Here is a 2992-nt window from a genome sequence, read left to right on the forward strand (position 1 = left end):
GGGCACCGGGACCGGGGTGGCCATTGGGCACAGCGCATCCGCCACCTCGCACCGGGCACCCCTCCGCGGGGTCACCTCACACCGCTCACCTCACAGCTGTCACCCCTCATTGGGGTCACCTCACAAATGTCACACCTCCGTGGGGTCACTTCGCACAGGGCACCTCACACCGCTCACCTCACAGCTGTCACACCTCCCTGGGGTCACCTCACAAATGTCACCTCGCAACGGTCACCTCACACATGTCACCCTTCATTGGGGTGACCTCACAAAGATCACCTCATGGCTGTCACTTCACGCCAGTCATCTCACACCCATCATCCCTTTCTGGTCACCTCACACAGGTCCCATCACACATGTCACCCCTCATTGGGGTCACCTCACACAGGTCACCTCACAACTGTCACCTCACAAATGTCACCTCTCACCGGTCACCTCACAATTGTCACCCTTCATTGGGGTGACCTCACAAAGATCACCTCATGGCTGTCACTTCACGCCAGTCATCTCACACCCATCATCCCTTTCTGGTCACCTCACACAGGTCCCATCACACATGTCACCTCACAATGGTCACCTCACAACTCTCACCTCACAACCATCTCCTCAGACCTGCCAGCATTCATTGGGGTCACCTCACACTGGTTACTTCACACAGGTCACCTCACAACTGTCACCTCACAATGATCACCTCACACCAGTCACCTCACACATGTCACTGCTCATTGGGGTCACCTCACACAGGTCACCTCATGGCTGTCACTTCACACCAGTCATCTCACACCTGTCATCCCTTACTGGTCACCTCACACAGGTCCCATCACACATGTCACCTCACAATGGTCACCTCACAACCATCACCATTCACCCCACAACTGCCACTTCACACCAGTCACCCCTTGTCAGTCACTTCACACAGGTCACCTCACAATCCATCACCTCGCACTGGTGACCCCTCATCAGTCACCTCAAACTGGTCACCTTCCATTAATCACCTCGCACAGTTACCACACACCTGTGATCTCACACTGGTCACCCCCCCACCAGTTACCTCACACTGGTCACACCTTATCTGTCACCTCACACTGGTCACCTCACACAGATGACCTCACACCAGTCACCTCGCACTGGTCATCCCTCATCTGACCACACTGGTCACCTCAAACCTGCCAACCTCCACCTGTCACCTCACACCCATCACTTCACACTGGTCACCTCACATTGGTTGTCCCTCATTGACCATCTCACATCCATCACCTTCCGTTGGTCACCTCACACCAGTCCTCTCATACTTGTCACCCTTTGTCAGTCACCTTGAACCGGTCATCTCCCGTCAGTCACTTCGCACTGGTGCCCTCACACCCATCACCTTTGCACTGGTCACCCCTCACTGGTCACCTCACACCTGTCACCTTGCACCAGTCACCTCAACACCAGTCCCCCCCCATTGGTAATGTCACACTTGTCACCTCACACTGGGCACCTTGCATCTGTCACCTCTCATTGGTCGCCTCACCTTGTGCTGGTCTGCTCACACCAGTCACCCCACACCAGTCACCTCTCACTGGTGACCTTGCACAGGTCACCTTGTACCAGTCACCTCACACCCACCGTGGCCACACCCTCCACGGAGACCCAGAGCCGTGACTGTGTCCCCGCCATGGCCACAGCAGAGTGGGGTGGTGGTGGCTGAGCAGTGGCACCCCCACCGTGCCACCACACCATGCCACCCCCAGATCCAGAGGGCTCCTGGGAACGCGGCTTTCAATTTGGGGTCAGAACAGCAAGAAAAAGCTGACGGGAGTGAAGTGAGGGGCCCGGGTGGGGCGCAGAGGAAGGCTGGTGGCCGCTGTTTTGCCCTCGCTGTGGGTTCCCCGTCCCCGTTAGCTGGGGACCCTGGGGCAGCCCTCGGTCCCCACAGCTGAGCTGGGGACAGGGACCCTGTGGGATGGCCCCAAACCCACCCCAGCGAGAGGTCCCACACTTCCACCCCAGTGGCACCACAGCCGGGACACCTGAGCCACACCAGGATGTGATGGGCTGCTCCAGCCAGAGCCACTCTCCATGGGACTGATGTCCCCATGTCCCTGTGGTGGCCTGCAGCTACAGCAGACTGGCTTTGATGAGCCGGCATTGCCCATTAGTTAAATTAGAACAGGGGTTCGTCAGTGTTTGTGCTTGGCAATGGAAGCAGAGGGGGTTCCAGCTCAAGGTGGTGGTGGCCACAGGCCGGCCCGGGGAAGGGTGCGCCGGGGGGTGCGTGCGTGGCTCTGCCAGGAGAGACAGTGCCTGGAGATGGGAGGGAGTCCCCGGGGTCCCAGCCCAGCTGGGACCTGTGTCACCCAAAGCCACCACACACCCCAGACCCCCATGTACCCTCTGGGCTCTGGGTGCATGCCGGGGTGTGACGTGGCTGCGACAGCTCACACCACAACCCCAGAAGCTGGACTGCCTCTAAATTGGAGATGTGGGTTTGATGGGTGGACAATTCAGCGGGTGAGGAACTGGCTGGATGGCTGCATCCAGAGTTACAGTCAGTGTCTCAATGTCCAAATGGAAACCAATAATGAGTGGTGTCCCTCAGGGGTCCATACTGGGACTGGTACTGTTTAATGTCTTCATCAGCAACATAGACAGTAGGATTGAGTGCACCCTCAGCAGGTTTGTGGATGACACCAAGCTGAGTGGTGCAGTCGATAGACTTGAAGGAAGGGATGTCACCCAGAGGGACCTGGACAGGCAGGAGCAGTGGGGTCATGCAATGCTCATGAAGTTCAACAAGGCCAAGTGCAAGGTCCAGCACCTGGGCTGGGACAATCCCCACTATCAGAACAGAGGGAGGGGTGGGTGGAGAGCAGCCCTGAGGAGAAGGACCTGAGGGTGTTGGTGGACGAGAAGCTCAACATGAGCCGGCAGTGTGCGCTGGCAGCCCAGAAAGCCACTGGCACCCCGGGCTGCATCCCCAGCAGCATGGCCAGTGGGGCGAGGGGGG

This window comes from Charadrius vociferus, unplaced genomic scaffold (assembly GCF_000708025.1).
Source record: "Charadrius vociferus isolate BGI_N301 unplaced genomic scaffold, ASM70802v2 scaffold333, whole genome shotgun sequence".
Taxonomy (NCBI): Eukaryota; Metazoa; Chordata; class Aves; order Charadriiformes; family Charadriidae; genus Charadrius; species Charadrius vociferus.